Source organism: Felis catus, chromosome F1 (genome assembly GCF_018350175.1).
Source record: "Felis catus isolate Fca126 chromosome F1, F.catus_Fca126_mat1.0, whole genome shotgun sequence".
Taxonomy (NCBI): Eukaryota; Metazoa; Chordata; class Mammalia; order Carnivora; family Felidae; genus Felis; species Felis catus.
Genome location: NC_058384.1, coordinates 61,491,699 through 61,509,667, shown reverse-complemented (window position 1 = coordinate 61,509,667; position 17,969 = coordinate 61,491,699). Strand labels below are relative to the sequence as shown.

Genomic DNA, 17,969 nt, shown 5'->3' with positions numbered 1-17,969 from the left:
TAGGGACACTTAAAAATATTATAACAAAAAGTTACAGTAAGTAAAAGTCAGTGAATGGTGTATAATTAGATGATCTTTTCTTCAGGAATATTGTGTTGTATCTTTTATGCAAACCGATTTCCATGGATTTTTTTTTTGTCAATGTTAGTGATTAATTACAAAGGAATTAATGAAATTGATTAGGTTACAATGTACATTAGTCTTTTAGTTGGGTAAAAAATCACGGGTAACTCTGAGATTACCATCTCCCTGGGCATACCTTATGTTAATAAACAATCTATTTTATCATGTCTCAGTCTTTTTCAAAAATTTTATTCATCCTTTGTATGTTGTTTAGATTGATTTCTCACTTGGAAAATATTTGTTTTCTCAGATTAGAGAATTCCTTAAATGTCTAAGAAGATGATAGAGGAATGGTTCAGAAATATCTACTAGAGTCAACATACATTTACTGAGCACTTCTTGTTTGTGTAGGACTCAGCAGAGACTTTAGGAGGTATCCAACAGACCAGAAGACAGAGGCTTGCCCTGAAGAAACTTGTATTCCCGTAGGTAGTTCATAGGTGTCTCTAAATATTAGGCTTAGTGGTTTAGAGTTGATGTAAAGGCAAGAAATGTCTACAATGGATACTTGAACAGGGGAGGTCATGATCCAAACAGAAAGCCTAATATGGCATAGTTATGAAAACTGAATAAAAATATAATGAAGTTGGACGAATGGAAGCCAATGTAGAAGACTTCTGTGTCATCTAAGAAACCAAATAAATAATGGGCTGGTGCTATGGTGGTAGAAATGAAGATGAAAAGATGGGGATTGAGCTGCCTAGAGAAGATATGGAGGCTTGAAGGACTATGTCATTGTAATCAGTCATGAGGCTAACCGGGTTCATAGCTCCTTCTAGGGGAAACTACTTCACTTAGGCTCTTACAACAAGGCATGGCCTTGTGTTTATCACAATATGGCACCCCCCCCCCCCACTTCTGCAGGTAGTTAATTCGTCCAATAATATACTTCCTCCACAAGGTCTGTTAATCTATATCCAGATTATGGATTGACCTGGTATGAGAGGATGAGCTAAATCAATCAAAGTCTTTCTGGAATTTAAACTTGAAAATGACAGAAGAGAACAATTGGATGCATAAATTGAAACTGAAAAGATACACCAAGATAGAAATAAGTAGAATGGGAGTCATGTTAGAATATTAGTCATATTACATGGGGGCATATTAGTTGGCTATATTTTGGCCAAGGTGATGATGGCACAAATTAATGTTCTTTCATTCATGTCATTCCAGGAATTAGCAATCTGGGGTAGTGTTTCAACCTAGGTTCTCCCAAACACATACCTGTGACAAAGTTTTTTTTCAGGGAGTTTACTTAGGCTGTGATCACAGAGAATAAGATGAGGGACAGGGAAAGTGAGACATGGAAAGACACAAGCCATTAGAAGAACACATTATTGAGGTCACCATAGTGAGCGATGAGGCCTTGATTCCACAGGGACCACCTGAGAAACTTGCAAAATGCCTTCCAGAATTGTCTACCTGAAGAATGGAAGGTGGGATCATTTATCTACCAGTCCCCATTCCACATTATTTCAGGACTGCCCTCGAGGGCATTAACCCTCCAGCCTCTTAGAGAAAAATGCATGCTGGCAAAGCAAGTCCTGCCAGTGTCCTAGCTGTTTGGGAAACTCTAGAAGAAACCAAAAATATGTGGAGCATTCTTGAAGAGAAGCACTGTCAGCATGAAGTTACTTGAAGTCTGTCTGGAACTGCCCCCTGGCAGTTGTGTGGATGGAATCACATGTCTGTTGAGATGATGTAGGTTGGAGCACAGAGGCATCTCACACAGTCCAACCCTCACATTGTCCAAATTTTTTCATGCCTTCATCAAGCCCAATCTATCAATGACTCTTTAAGGTAGTGACTGGCTGCTCCCTTTGCAAGAGATTTAATAAGCAGAGGTGAGTGAAACAAACTACAATCTCATTGCTGGTCCAATGAGATTAGTAATCCAGAGAATTCAATTGATATATAAAATACCTTCCTTCTACCACACAGTTTAGATTTCCCCTACTCTTGCCTGACACTTCAGTTGATCCAAGTTGCTCGCTTGGATCTTCATTTTTGAGTAGTCTGGGTCCACAGTTTGCCTTGGCCTCATTAGACCATGGCTGCTGAAATTGTCCATTCTCCACTGTGATCGAGCATATGAACAGCAATTCTTGGCTCCAGAAGTCATGGCCTGACTCCAGAACCCTGAGGATGTGGGCTGCTTCCCTCACAACTGACAGCTTCATGAACCACTCAATAATTAGGTCAAAGCGATATTCGCAGGCATGGCATATGCTACTTCCAATTCCAAAGAGGCCCAAAGTGCAAAGCACACAAAAGGGATGCTCATTCATACGGTAGACTTTCAGATTCCTGAAAATATTACCAACGTGACAAGTCCTTAAACTTTGGGGAACTGAGCTCCCACACTTGTGGCATGTATGTGTCTGGGATGTACGTCTGCGGATGCTAGAGTATCCAGAATATTTGCCACATTTTGTGCACCAGGTCCAATTAGCATCATCGTACTGGACTAGGATAAGTTCTAAGGAATGTCAAGATGATTGAGGTCACTGCATATTACACTGTGGTAGAGAGCAAGAGAGTTAACCTAGCTCTTGGACACAACAAAAATGTGAATAGGTGTTGTCTCTAGGCAAATGTGAACAACTTCTGGTAGATGGAGAACGCATTTATGAGATTAATGGGGGACATATCAAGTTTCAACTACATTAAAGATACCACATTGAGCACAGCGGTTGCTCTGGGGCGACCAGTTGATTCAGCTTACAATGATTCATAATTACCTGCCTCCGATTATGATTCTTCTAGTTTTCCACAGTGATCCAGCCAGTGACCTAAATGGGGGATATAATGGGACGACACTCCTGCAAACTTTGAGTCTTTGAGAATGGCACTCATCTTTCCAATTCTTCCAAGGATGACTTATTAAGTCTGTTTTCTCTAATGGTAAGGTGGGGTCGAGGGGCTGTTTCAGGAGTTTCCCTTAGCCCTTGTTACCATCCAGGAAACCAATGTGAACATTCAGCTAGCCACTAAGTATACACATTTCAATTATGCTTTTGGAAAATAACGACAGGGCTTATGAAGCCATATGTTTTGCTCCCTCCCCAAGTCTAACTCATTTAAGATCAACTTTCTATTTATATTTACTAATTCAAGTACTACAGTTCTTCTGGTTGAATAAGCTATTTCCTCCTGGAACATGGGCTCTACTTTCTTACTTGGGTCTAGTAAGCTCTGAGCCTAGTATGGGGTTTAGGGTCAATGAGGATATGTAAGGGCAGATTTTAGAGATGATAACCCTCATCTTTTGCAGCATTTGCCTTAGTTGATGAATTTGCGTGGTTTCTTGACCAAAGGAGGCTGATCTCCAACTAGTGCCAGGGCACTTCTACTGGTTCAGAGATTTCAAGGGAACATAAGGTTTCCAGACTCTCAGATTCGTTCATCCACATGTCCCCATTCCAGGTCTTAGGGCCCCACTGCTTTCCCACCAGTTCTTGTCTCTGATGAAAGAGACACGTTATGGCTGCACATTCTGTATTTTTTGTACCCCTTACAAATCACACCCTCGCAATACAATCCTGATCGTGATTTTGAGCACTCTCTCCTATGGATGCAGGAGATGAGGGTCACTTGAATTATAGTCATGGAGGCCTCTTATTTTAACCCTGGACCCTGAGTTGGTTGCTTTTTTTCCTCTAAAGCATCCACAGCAGTTAATAAAAGTGAAGGGCCCTAAGTCTTGACTCCGCAGGACCTGCTGAGAAGTGTTCAGACTGTCTCTCAGAATTGTCTGCCCAAGAGGGGGAAGCAAGGAAATTTATCCAATGATTCCCATTTGCGATTGGTTGAAAGTTTTTTTCAGAGGATATGAACACCTTTACACCTCCCAAGTGTGCATGTGTCCTGGCTCAACAAGATTCTCTGGCCTTCAAATCAGTGGAGAAGCCAAGTGACAGACAGTGAGGACACGCGGAATGCGCCTGATGCAGGACACCGTCGGCACGAAGGGCGGCAAGGCTCTTGTGGAACTTTCTACAGCAGCTGCAGCTGAATTCAGAGGTCAGGGGACGTGACCCAGTAGACAGCAGTCTTGTATTCTGCACAACTTTTGGAAATTCTGAAGGACATCCAGGTATGTAGGAAAGTATTTTGTTGTTGTTGTTGTTGTAATTTTCTGAGTCTACAGCCTAACTCCATTTTCCATATAAATGGGCAATTGCAACATACGCTGTATTTTCTAGGAACGTATCCACTGGCTCAATTAAGGAAAAACTGTACTTTATTATATTTGTATCTTTACCCAGAGTTGTTTACCATTTCAGAAAAATAAGCACATCATCTATAATAATGCAGCTCACAGCATTTAAGTCATCATTTGTAAGTCCCTGGTTGTAAGTACTACATTTGTCCTGGTTCATGTTTGGTGTAATCATCTCACTACATCATTGCATTTTCTAGTACAGTTATGCCTGAGTGTTTGCTTATTAAATTGTGTATCATTTTAAATTAATTAATTTCATTTAAATACCGTAATTATTTGTAATGATGTAATGTAAATGTAAAAACTATTTTACTTTAAGTTACTTTATTTTCTGCATTTATTTTACGTTCCACTTAGGGCATTATTGATTCTTTTCGGAGTCTTTACATGGGAAAAAACGTGCTCACAAATTTCAGGTCCGCCAAGGGTGGCTTGTAAACTATTCCGTGTGAAAACGAGGTGTTTAGTCTGATAGAGTTAAAGCCACTACTTTGGAAGGAGAGAGCAGATACTGGAGACAAGGAGCCAACCACCTCTTCCACCAAGGGACATGGCAAGACAAACTAGGGAAACACCAAGTAGGAGTAAAATTGAGGCATCAGGAAACATGCATAACCGGAAGCTTTGAGACCAAAAAAAAAAAAAAAAAAGTATACAGCAAGCACACAAGTAGTCAGTTAGCTGTACGAAAATAATGGGGCTGACACTGAACATGCTAAAAGGGGAACACCACAGTCAAAATCCTTGAGCTTCTGTGCCGACGTCTGGAGGCGCCTGGATCCGAGTCTATCCCCAGGTCCCACGTTCCCATGAGCCAGTTGTGTTCCAACCCCGCCTCCACTGGTTTCCTCCTGCTTTTGCTGCCCGGCTACTCCACTTTGCCTGGGTGCCTCTGTGGTTACTCGCAGGTGTCTGAATGCAAGGGAAACAGCATCACATCAGCGGAGATGGAGACGGGGAACCAAAGGGAAGATGTTTAGGTCCCGGCGTTGGAGAGCAAGTTCACTGAACGAGACGAAGGAGAAGGTCGGAAAGAATAGTGCTGTCCTGATGGCAGCAGAGTGGTTTGGATCAGCGAGGAAGAAGGCGAGATGTTCATCTTTTTGTGCCGATCTCCGTCTCATTTGAGCTTTAATTATTTGTCCTTACTGGTCTCTTAACTCCTCACTCACCCCTCCAGTTCTCTCTCTCTTCTCAGGGTTTCCTTATGAAATCCCTTTTTATACTTTCCTCTTTCTGCTGTGCAATTATAGAGTGGAATTGACTTCTGAAGTTTTGCTCCCTTCCTGATTGGGAATCTGGGCAAAATTAAATTAGTTAATTCTATCGCTCTAAACACTGTCTATGCCAGAATACGCCAGAAATATAGATTATGGGTCATTTACTCTTGAGCATACCTGTGAGTACAAAGGAACTGATAAAAGTGAGAAGAAGCATAAATCTTGGTTCTCCTCATATGGCTAGTAGGGTAGAGGACAGATACTCTGATCATTTTTTGCATTAAAATATGAATTCCAGGGCGCCTGGGTGGCTCAGTGTGTAGAGTATCCAACTCCTGATTTCGGCTCAGGTCATGATCTCACGGTTTGTGGGATCCAACCCCACGTGGGGCTCTGTGCTGACACTGCGGACTCTGCTTAGGATTCTCTCTCTCCCTCTCTCTCTCTGCCCTTCCCCCACTCATGTGCATGCACATGCTCCCCCTCTGTCTCCCAAAACAAATAAACCTTTAAAAAAAATAGGAATCCCATCTTGCCAATATGTACAAGGCACTACAGAACCACAGATAAAAGTACTGTTAACTTTGTCTGGAAGACCCGGGCAAAAGAAGAAAATACACGGAATGAATTTTACAAGTCAAAGTTCACAAGATAAAGGGAACATAAAGAAAGTGATATATGTTGAGCCAGAGCCAGAGTCAAAATCTTGTCTACTCTTAGGTGTGGAAAATTAAGGAACAAACCTAGAGTATCTGAGGGTAGATGGGAGTGCTGTGAGAATTGAAGGTACACAAATGAAGATCCATAAAAGCTAGGATAAGGCATCACTCTATTTCTGGCTAAGAAGTTTGAACCTTGTATGTTTTTCATCTGTTGCTTAATTGCTTATTGACACTGATGCTAATAGTAATGCAAATTACGTAGAAAGGCACTTTGCTAAGTAATAATATAATTTTCTTACCAACGTAAAGAATACAACGTGCCAATATGATAGTCATACAGAAACTTGTTGGCAGTTGGAAATACAGAGCTTGGGCGTGGGGTCAGAGCCGAACATTAAGAGTAGCAAACTATTGGCGTCTGGGTCCTGGTTGAAATGACAGCAGGAACAGTTAAAGCAAGCCGAGAAGAGGACAAAGGGGAGCACCAGGGGGAAAGCCAATATTTAAGGAATGAGTATAGGAAGAGACCACAATGAAAGAACCTGGAAGCAGGTTTAAAGATGAACGAGGATCGAATGAGGTACCAAAGCTGAAATAAGCAAGAATTTCAAAAAGGGGGCCATTACTAAGCCAGATCCTACAGAGAACCTCCGTAAGGTCAAGACTCAAATGTATCCATTGCGTGCGGATACATTTCTCTCTTCCTGATATTAATTAAAATTTCTAGGAGTAACGCAAATCCAGCAAGCCTCTGAATCATAGTTTCTAGCCTGGAAATATTCCTTTCTGAAGGGTTGGGGCAGAATCGATGCACTGAATCCACTTTGGAAAATCCCACACTGGCAGAACATGTCCCCCCAAGCACGGGTTGATCCCTTACGGCATCTGGAGGTGGGACGGCAAAATGGCTGCGTGTATGGGCTCTGCTTTAATAAAATACTTGGTCTGGGAAACAACTCCACCCCTTAAACAGGTAGAATGACCATTGGAAGCTACTTGACCCGCTGAGACTCAATTTCCTCATTCATAAAAGAGAAACGTTACCAATTTCATAGGGGTGTAAGGGAGGATGAAATGAAATAATTGGATGTAAAGCACTTAATCTGGCACATGGGGAGGGTTCAATAAATAATGGCTGTTATTATTATCCAGGGCTCCTAGTGAGGAGAACCCTGCCATTGCTTGACTTTTCATTAACCATGCAGCACTGGGGAGTTTCTGGCAGCAACTACAAAGCAACTTGCTGGCACACAACCTTTCAATTATCTGCACTACTGATCCCCTCCATTAGCACGGATAAGAGAGAGTATACAGCATAGATAAACCAGAGGGAGGGCAAAAACAGTCCAGCCATATATCTATCTAAATCCCTATTCGGAATCTAGGAACAGTTCCTCAAGGCTATAGATTTAGATTTTGAAAGACAGGAGTCCAGGCTTCTCTGTACCTGAGTTGTTTACCGGGACCATGACGAGTGTTAACTCTTCTCTGTTGTTGCTTTATTTTTACATAACTATTTTTATATCACAAATTTCCATTTAAGGAAATATATACCAAGAGGCTTTTCTCTCTCTCTCTCTCTCTGTGTTGCAATGTTTCACCTCTGATTCTATTTCCAATGCTGTGCCTCAGTCTGGCTATACCAAGAATTACTCAAGTTATTTGAGAGTCAATGGAATGATAATAAAAGTTCCACCTTATGTGACACTGAATTCTCTGCCTTTGAAATATGGAGACAACTTTTTTTTTCTTTTTTCCGCAAGGCTAAAGAAGCTTTATTTAGAGGTGGTTGCAATTTATAGGTTTTATTTTTGGCCACTGGAGGGCTCTCATATTTTTCCACTAATGAAACAGAAGCCTTGAGCCTGACTAAAAACTGGAAATCAGAGATGAAAGTTTACAGCCAGTGAGTTTGTGGTTTCTGCCCAAATCTAGGTGCAGACAGAATTTGAGGACAGGTGAATCTAATGCTTTAGAGCAGTGATCTGGCCGCACGGAACAGATGCTGAGTTACTGACTGTGACTCAGGTCTCTGACTTCAGGGAAAAGCACACTGTACCCTTACAAGGTAGTGATTGTTCTTTGTCTCTTTTCCTTTCTGTCTGATTACCTCCCAGCTCCCTATTCATTCAAGATTTTGGGGGGGGGCAAGAAATTATGCTGACATTGGTTCTCTTGGACTGGATTCTCTCTCTTATCCCTAAACTGCGTCTACCTCCCAAAGTCTGTCCTCACTGGTGACCTTCCGTAACCAATTAATAAAGCACTTCTTTAGAGCCTTTGATGCACTCCAGCAATAAACACCTGCCCCCTGATCACACACACACACACACACACGACCATTTGTGCTGCCCTCAGGGCTTTCAGATCTACTCAGGTCAACCCCATGGTGCTAGATACTTGTGTTAGATGTTAGACTTTCCAACAATACTCAGGTTGGTATGCAAAGAAGGCAGGTAGGAGTTTGGATAATAGCACCCAAATGGATATCATGACCTTAGGGCTGAGCTCAGCTCTTGTGGCTGCCGAAGGAATAGGTAAGAAATGGCAGCAGGTATCTTCGGAAACAATAATACTCATAGGAAAATAATAGAATTGCTTCTCGGGCTTGAAATCGTTTCTCCCAAGCAGTAGCTACGGGTCGGGACAAAATCTGGCTCTTTGGTGAGAAAAGCCCGTTACATCATAAGTCAAGCAGACTGAGATTTTGATGGTGGGGGGAGTCAAAGAAGTAAATCAGGAGGGCAAGGTTTAAGACTTGCGAAGGCCTTGGGGTGCCTGGGTGGCTCCGTTGGCTAAGCATGTGGCTTGATTTCAGCTCAGGACATGATCTCGCAGTTGGTGAGATCGAGCCCTGGGTCGGATCTGTGCTGACAGCACAGAGACTGCTTGGGATTCTCTCTCTCCCTCTCTCTCTTCCCCTCCCATACTTGTGCGCTCTTTTGTTCTCTCTCTCTCTCTGTCTCAAAATAAATAAATAAAGTTAAAAAATGTTTCTCTTAAAAAAAAAAGATTCGCAAAGATTCGTCTTGGGTATTTGTGAAGAAAGCTAAAGTTTAGAAGATCCACAAGTACCCAGAGATTCACTCGAGACTATCAGGTACCTAGCCTGGAGCCACCTGAGTCATCGTAGACACCACCTATAGGACTAAGTTACTGAATTTGAATTCCTTGCTAAGCTTACAAGAGGTCCAGGGAACTGTAGAGCCAGCAGCTGAGAACAGATGAGACAGTCTAACGTAGTCCTTACTGGTGACTAGGTTCCTCCCTCCCTCCCTCCTTCCCTCCCTCCCTTCTTCCATTCTTTCTTTCCTTCCTACTTTCCTCCTTCTGTCCTTCCATCTCTCCCCCACCCCTCTCTCTGTTTTCCTTCCTTCCTTCCTTCCTTCCTTCCTTCCTTCCTTCCTTCCTTCCTTTTTTCAAGATATCATGGACTCAATCTTTTGATCGCCTTTAGTTTCATCCCACCTCACTGAGTTTGAGCTTTAGAGCATGATTGAAATAATACCCATTTTGGTCCTAGAGGCCCTTTCTGTGAGTGATTTTGTTGTCTGTCTACCAGAGAAAGGTTGCTCTGTGCTTTATATGTAATTGCACTGATTCATAATCCCTTCTCTGCGCTTACAAATATATACTGTGCCCACATCCAATCTCTAAATCACACACAGAATTGGTCTTTAAAACTTGTCATCCAGTAGTTAGTAATCATGTAACACGGTGGTTCATTAAGGAAGACAAATGCACGGCACTAATGTAAGATGAAAATAATAGGGGAAAACGTAGGTGGGACATATGAGAACTTTCTACTATCTTCTCCATTTTTCTATGCATCTAAAACTGTCCTAAAATACAAAGCTAAAATAAAAGAGTGGCCAGCCTTGCATCTACTCTAACCTCACTATCCATTAGAGCTGGAGGGGGAACGATGGTAGGAGACACATCAGGGAGGCGGAGACCAGCCATCAGGGCTGGCTTAATGCTTAGGTACAGAGTAGGGCTGCAGCCATGGGACAAGGGAGATGACTGTCTCCCTCATTCTGGATATTTCTGTTACAAGCATGGCAGATCCCCACTAGGACCACCAAGCTCTTCCCTGCTGCTGCTTCCCCAAAGATCATTTTTTTCTTTTCTGAGAAGCATCAGCCTGCCCTCTTTCACCCCAGAATCCTGAACTGAAATCAGTTCCCAAGAAGTTTCTGATTATCCTTGCTTTTTCAGTTTCCCTTCATGATGACTCCTGATACCCGGACAGGACCTTCCAGCTCTTTTTTCAACCTCCCAGCTCTGGCCTGCCCCCTGCTGCTTCACCCCAACCTCCTTTGCTGGCTTACCCAGAATGCCTACTCCAGCACCTTCTCCATGTGTGAATTTTTGCTGAAAGCTGACCGTCGGATGTTGGCTTTCTGATGATGCTGAACATCACAACCTAACGTTGAAGACAAATGGCTTGATGCTTAAAGGTGAAAGGACCAAAGCTAGTGCCAGGTATGTGTTCTTCTTCCTTCCTTTTGGGTAGCTCCCTATTTTTGACACCTTGTCTTCTTCGAGGAGCTTGGGGCCACCCTATGTATCTATGTAACCCCGAATTCATGATGGTGACTCATCAGATCTGCTCCTACTCTATACCAAACAGTTCCCCTCCACTTCCCTATCCAAACCTTTCCATTAAAGCCTAATTTCTTTCTTCTCTGAGTTTTCATTTTAATCAACGTGCCATGCACATGACACATAATCAATAGCCACTTCCTCTTCTGGGCATGTGAGTGGTTTATCATTTCCTGCCTCCCTGGAAGCTAGAAGTGGTCATGAGATCTGCTTTGGCCAGTACAATGGGAATAACAGTGACGCATTGAATCACGAGTCGGTCCATGACCCTCCTGTCTTTACCTTCTCCTGCCATGGTGATCGCGGGGCACGAGTCGATACAAAGGTGCCATAATATCAAGGCAGCCTGCAGTGCTGAGTCAACACATGGAGGACAGCTGCCCTGGAGGGTTGCCTGGACCTGCTGAGGACTTTGTGTAAGTTCAGTTGTACTAAAAGGAACTCAGATTGTGGGAATACTGTTTAGCACTGTGTAACCTAGGATACTTTGACTATTATGGCTGAAAAGTAATCTCAAGAGTACAACACATTGTTAGTAATTGATGATATCTTAATGTATTACTTTTTCCAGAGTATTTCCATTGTGATATGAGATCCCAGGGGACAATCTATCTTAACTGAGACAAATGAACTACTAAGATGGAGTAGGAGACTCTTGGGCATCTTTCGATTAGAAAAGATGACATTTTGGAAGGAGACAGTCTTTCTTTGCTCTCTAATCATACCATGGTGGCATCCGGCCAGATGATTATCCACGTATACGTTTTAGGCAGCACCACTTGTGACAAATACAGAAACTGCGGAGTCTGACCTCTTGTTATCAGTTTTTCCCCTTAAATCCATTCTGAATATCATGACCACGACGGTGGAAGTCAATCACTCTGCTCTCAGCATTCCTTGTGTCTTTAATTTCTACCCAGGTTTGAGGACATGGGCTTTTGGGGTGTGTCGTCACTCTTATTCTCTTCAAAGACTCTGTGACATATTGGCCCCCAAAGACATGTAGAGAGAATGTGGTGGTAGAAGCAAGATTTGAACCCAGTTCCTCTTGAGAATATATGCTCACTTTACCATGAGTGCTCTCTCTCTCTCTCTTTCTCTCTCTCTCTCTCTCCTTAGGTGGAACCCACATTTCCTCCAAGGCCCAACTAAAGCTTTACCTCACCAGCAAAGTGTCGTCTCTGGAGTCCTCTACGCCACGGCCATTCCCTCCCTTGCAATCCTTACTGGGTTTGGAACCATGAGAGCTTGTGTCCAAAGATGGACCTCCAGTAACCCGTGCCTGTCATGTTTAAGCCCTCAACAGGTTATCGCCATGACTTGCATTTTGACCCATAGTATGTGATGGAAGCAATACTATGTGGCTTCTAAGGTTGGGTCCTAAGAAGCCTGGTGGCGTCTTCCTCAGCTTCTGGAAACGCTCATTCTGGGAGCACAGGCTGTGAGGAAACCGAATAGCACGTGAGATGCCTGAGACCCTCTGAGACTACTGCTGTGAGGAAGTAAAAGTGGCCGTATGAAGATGCCATGTGGGGGGGGAGACAGATGCCTGGGTAGCACCTATCAGTGCCTGCCGCCTGGACAGAAGCACCACTTTTGCCTCAGAATCCTAGTCATAAAAAAGCATTCTGGATGTCTAGCCCAGTTGAGCCTGCAGATGATTCCAGCTCCAGTGGCCATCTACCAGCCACTACCTGAGAAACCCCAGAGGACAACCACCCAGCTGAACCCAGTCAAACCACAGAACCGTGAGTTACCATGACAAAATGGTTTTTTGAAACAACTGTAATTTGGGGAGGTTTATTTTCCCCCAGTAGCTACTTGGAACACGAACTTACCACATACTGTCCTCTCTCCCCACTACGGGCGTGTTGTAGCATCTGGTAGCCGCTTTTTCTATTCACTTCAAAATTTTTAATAATTTATATAATCGATCTACCACCGTCACCTTGATTGAAAGCCTTTTGGAGGCTTGTCTTACTCGAGACGAATCCCCAGCTTAGCACCTAGGACATGGTGAGACGTCAACAAGTGTTTACTGATTGACCGCTAAGCTCCTTCAGGTCAGAGACTGTGTTACATGGTATATTTCCTACCATGGCGAGCACAGAGTTTTACTGTAGACCTTCAAGGGTATTTATCGGTGAGGCTTACGTCAATCAGCACGCTCCAACATGCTGTAGCTGATGAGGGCCTCCTCTGTGATCTGTTTTCCACAACCCCCCTCTCTGTTCTGTCTGCACCCCGTGGGCTCTCGCCTCATGGGGCCATGCTTCCTAATCTGTGTATTTAATCACGCCGTTCCCTCTGCCTGGAATGTCCTCCCGCCCTCCACCCACCCATTCTGCCTTGTGAAAACCTATTCATTCTGCAAAATCCAGCTCAAAGATTGCCTTCTTTTTCCACTTTTCCTGTCCCATTGTGGCACCATAATAATCCCCTTTCTGGAGTTCCTGGTACCTGTTGAGTACTTACCCCATGGCATTCCAGCGACGCTTGTCCCTGTCTCTTTTGGCCAGCGAGCTTTTCAAGGACCGAGGCTGTGGCTTATTTAATGCTGACTCACCAGCACAATAAATGGCACAAAGCAGGTGGTCAATAAATGACTGTCAGATGAATGAACACATTTTTACAAGGAGACAACGACTGCGTGAGAGATAAGAAATCAACTCGGGGCTGCGTGTTTTGTCACCACAAAGTGCTATTAATATACACCTGGCACCCAGCTCCTTACCTGTTCTTGCTTCCGTCACGCCTTTAATCTCTCACCACAAAGCCGACAGCCATCCCTTCACCAACGCTTTGCCTTTCTCTGAGCCCTCTCTAGTTTGTACATTTGTGTGTGCGCGTGTGTGTCCTGAGATGCCCGGAGCCTCTTCATATGCAGCCCAAAATAGCACTGACCTTTCGGCGGCTGTATCACCTGGCAGCTCACATCTAATTTCCTTCTGCAAGAGTCTTGCTCCCTCGCATTTAGCATTTCTGCTTTCCAGGTTTCGCTCGCGGTGTCACTGAGTCTGTTTTTCCCCCAGAGAATCTGGTTTCCATTTTTTTTTCTAATTTGAACTCTACCTGGCTTTTTATTTCTTTTCCCACAGGCATTCGGTGGTCCAGGAAGGAGGAGGACTCGGGAGAGGGGGCCGGGGGGTGGGGGGGGCGGCTGTGTGGTGCGATTTCTCTTCTGGGCAAGGAACACCTACAACCTGGAAGACAGCCCTGCCCCAGCCCATCTTGCCCCTCACCCTGCCTGCTGTCCCCAGAGGACTTCCCAGCTTTTCCATGAGTTCAGAGGAAGCATTTCATTGGGTTGGGTTTTTTTTTTTTTAATTTATTTTTTTCTTACCTTTCCTTTTCTTCTTTCTTTCTTTCTTTCTTTCTTTCTTTCTTTCTTTCTTTCTTTCTTTCTTCTTTCTTTGTTTCTTCTTTCTTCCTTTTCTTTTTAATTTGAATGATAGTTCTCCCAGATTATGTGTTAAGGAATTCTGGATGATATGTTAAGAAAATGCTTTCTCAGCGATTCTTAGAAGCCATCTTTCTCAAGGGCCAGCCCCAGATTCCAGCTGACATCATTCTTTGCAAAATGGCCTCCTATAGAGAACCAGAAAGATATCTCCATCACGGTACCTCCTGGGAACCAAAACATGGAGCTCTTTGTGAGTCCGAGAACCGACCCTGTAACTGAGTCAAATGAACAAAGACATTGCAAAAGTGAACAACACACAGGCTTATAAAATCCGCGTGTTAAAAATTACTAACACAACATTTCTGGAATATTCCCCACGTTCTTCTGCTTTTGTGCTTATATATGTGCTGTTTCCTCAGTTGAGAAGAGTCTTGCTCCCCTTCTTGCTTTATTGAAATCTGACTTGTCCTTCAAAGCACCCCTTTGAGGCCACTTTCTCTTTGGAGAGTTACCTTATCACCCAGAGGTAGGTTCTCACTCTCTCTTCCAAACTCCCGCTGCTGTTTGTTTATACCAGTGTTCCAGCTTCTAAAACAGCCTGATATTTGAGCTGCCTATAGAGGCATTATTTCTCCCGCCAAACCGTAGACTCTGTGGGGGCAGGAAAACTGCCTTACCCCTCTAAAACATCTACCAAGAAAAGCTAAACCTTTTGAGACCGGGTCCTTGAATGGTCCATTGTCATTCTGCTTCCAGAGGAAAAAAGGAACGCACACAGAGCTCAGTGGCACTGTGGTTCTGAGAATTCAGCCCCTTCCTAGTTTATTTATTCATTTGGAGAGAGAGACAGGCACAGCGTGGGTGGGGGAGGGGCAGAGAGAGAAGGAGAGAGAGGAACCCAGGCAGGCTCCACGCTGTCGGCACAGAGCCCGGCGCGGGGCTCGAGCTCACGAATTGTGAGATCATGACCTGAGCTAAAACCCAAGAACCGGGAGCTCAACCGACTGAGCCACCCAGGCGCCCCTCTGACAACAGTCTTGCAAACAGTTATTTTCGCGCTTAACATCTGAGGGTTTGTACATTCCAGGAACTGTGTCTTACATGCAGTATCGAATTTGATTCTCACAACAACCTTAGGAGACAGGCATTCACATTCTCCTCATGGAACAGATGGGGAAACAGGTTCCAGCCAGAAAGGCTAAGCCATTTGCCCAAAGTCACACAGATAGAGAATGGCAATGTCAAATTCAAGCCCACACTAGCTGAAGGCAGGCCTCCTGCTCTTAGGCAATGCTTCTCTCAGTCTGCGTCTCCACAGGTGCGGACAGCTCTCCCTTCCTTGTGACATGGATCCTCTCCTGTGATCATAAATGATGAATATTGCAGGGTTGTGAGCATGGAAGTCACAGGATAAAAGGATTACAATCTACACCGCCAAGCGGAACAATAACTCTAATTACTACTACGTACAAATGATTCTTACGCTACTCATAAGTGACTCCTATGTGTCAGGGCTCCCTACATCCTCCCCACAACCTTCTCCGCCCTTCACAACAGCCCTATAAGGAGCGTATAATTATCTTCAAGAAACAGACAAGGAAACTCAAGGCCATCAAGGTGCTGCCACTTGCCCAAAGCCCAACCGTCAACAGGTAATAAAGCCAGCATTTCCCCGCCGTGCTATCCACACTGCTCTAGAGAAAAGGATGACAACGCATTCGGAAGTGATTCACTCGTGTCCCCCCCAATTCAAGGAAGGTTCTTACCAATATCGCTATTGTTTTTATTATTTCTTAAGGCCTCTTTATTTACTTTTTATTTGTTGATTTTGAGAGAGAGAGAGAGAGAGAGAACTAGAGAGAGCATGAGTGGAGAAGGTGGCAGAGACAGAGAGGGAGACAGAGAATCCCAAGCAGGCTCTGAGCTATCAGCGCAGAGCCCGATGCAGGGCTCGAACTCACGGCTGCGAGATCACAACCTGAGCTGAAACCAAGAGTCAGATGCTTAACCGACTCAGCCACCCAGGCGTCCTTGTACCTCAAGTTCTCTTTAACCTTACGAAGTTTAGATGATTGCTTAGTGCCCTCTGATCCTATCCTAGGTTTCCAGAATTTCCCAGGCCAGGCAGTGCTGAGTATAAGTGTGCTGGATGTTAAATTGAAATCTTCCATTTTTCTGCTCCCCTGTGAATGACTGAAAGGCAGGACAGTTTCTTAGCTGCCTTTGACACCTCGATTCCTGGCAACTAGTAGGTGGTAAATAAACATCTAACTGCATTGTTGTTTCTCCGGTCATTTTCCCACTTCATCCCCTTCCTTCTTCCTTTGCTGCACCCAGATTACTGCACCAGCCTTGGGAGGGCAGCAGCACCTGTGGGCACGAAGGACCCCAGCGATAGCTCTTGGAATAAAAGCGTGGCTGTCCCCTCCTCAGGCGGCCGGCCACGCCCGAGGGGACACAGCGAGGCCTCCCCTCTCTTCTCGCGTGGAACGCCAGCTCTTCGTATTCCTGTTTAGTAGCACTCATGTTCGGATTCATTAATTAATGAAGATTAATCAATAATTAAGTGTTCTATAGCCACCCAGAGGCCATTTCGTGGTGCGGTGATATATTTATTGCCTCATCCCGTGGAAGGGCTGTCTGTGCGGCTCCCGGGTCCCTTTATTGTAGGATGTCTGGGCCACAGCCTCCGATTGGAAGCACCTCCCTCCTGGCCCCTTCCCCTCTCGGGGACCGTCACCCAGCCTCCGGGCGCAGCTGCTGTCTGCACCGGCTCCAGCCTCTCAGTCTGTCCCTTGTAGATGGCAGGCTGGGCTCAGGTTCCTGGAGCTGATCTGCGCTGGGGCTGCACCGGGGGTAGAGCCAGGCGGCTCGGGAACAGTGCCCTGGGTGGTTTTGAATCCCGCAGGTTTGCCCCGGGAAAAGCAGCAGCTGGTGCTTGCTGCTCAGGAGAGACAAGACCGTCAAGTTCAGGGCTCTTTGCCCTGTTATTAGAAGGTACCCCCTACGACCTTGAAACAGTGCAAGTGCAAGGTCGTGGAGAGTGGGGCTGTTGGCAAAGAGGCAGAGCGCCCTGCTCCCCGCCGGGGGGCGGGGGGCAGCATCTCTAGGGCTCCAGGAGGGCGCGTGTTCCCGCCAAGTCAGGTGCAGGACACAAGCACACGTACGTGCTCCAGTCCTGGGGTCACCTGCTAAGCGGCTGGCGCTCGAGGCTTCCATCCCGGCACCAATTAACGTGAGGCCCAAAGTGTGCCATCACTGTCCAAACCCCTGCTTTCCACTTCTGGCTAAATGTCACCCTTAGGGAAGAAGCATTGTTCCCTGGGCCCAGGGCAGCATCCGCTGGGGTAAAAACTGTGTGCAAATAAGACAAGTTCAGCCTCCAGGCTCCCCAGGCTCTCCTTTTAGATGTATGTGGGGGGAAGGGGAGGCTGCCCAGAACCCCATCCCCTCAAACTGCCTACTTCTAGCAACACCAGCGCTCAGCTCCGCCATTCATATTGTTTAAGAGACCAATGACAGCTTAACCAAAGCCAGGTGGAACTTCCAAGCCCGTTCTGTATAAAGAAAAATGCCTGTGGTCTGGCATGTTGGGCTTTTAGTCGAGAAGGACCTATTTACTCTGGTTCCCACTGACAATGACCCCGTTAATAAATCTTAATAGCCATGACATAAATATAGACAGTGTTGACTGAGTAGTTACTACGTTCCAGTCTCCGTGTTAAACATTT

At 44.9% G+C, this 17,969-nt stretch overlaps 1 long non-coding RNA gene across 1 annotated transcript; it reads right to left on the bottom strand.

The window, feature by feature from the left end:
* Positions 1–4,344: 4,344 nt before the first annotated feature.
* LOC123382891 lies at positions 4,345–14,193 on the bottom strand. Its single transcript, XR_006592022.1, has 2 exons — positions 13,570–14,193; positions 4,345–5,260 (listed from the first exon to the last, which is right to left on the bottom strand). It is a non-coding gene; the product is annotated as an uncharacterized LOC123382891 (long non-coding RNA).
* Between the last annotated feature and the right edge of the window lie 3,776 nt (positions 14,194–17,969).